The sequence below is a fragment of the Bison bison genome, unplaced genomic scaffold (assembly GCF_000754665.1).
Source record: "Bison bison bison isolate TAMUID 2011002044 unplaced genomic scaffold, Bison_UMD1.0 scf7180017864260, whole genome shotgun sequence".
Taxonomy (NCBI): Eukaryota; Metazoa; Chordata; class Mammalia; order Artiodactyla; family Bovidae; genus Bison; species Bison bison.
The window spans coordinates 11119741-11120130 of NW_011494832.1; positions in this window are offsets into that span (position 1 = coordinate 11119741).

Here is a 390-nt window from a genome sequence, read left to right on the forward strand (position 1 = left end):
AAAAAAAAAAAAAAAGTGCCCTCACCCTCCTGCCAGTATCTGATTAACCTGTTTGGATATTGGGGGCAGCACATTTCTACCAAATTCCCAGATAAATAACAAAGTTTGAAGGGGACGCTGGTATTAATAACAAGAAGTTGCAAAAGCAACAATAAAGAAGTGCTGGAACTTCCCTGGCGGTCCAGTGGCTAAGACTCTGCACTCCCAGTGCAGAGGGCCCAGGTTTGATCCCTGGTCTGGGAACTACAGATCCCTTATGCTGTTACTAAAGATCCTGTGTGCCACAGTGAAGATCGAAGATCCTGCGTTCTGCTTCTAAGACCCAGGGTAGCCAAATAAATAAATATATATTAAAAAAAAAAAAAAAAAGTCCTGCCATTGGTCTCCCTG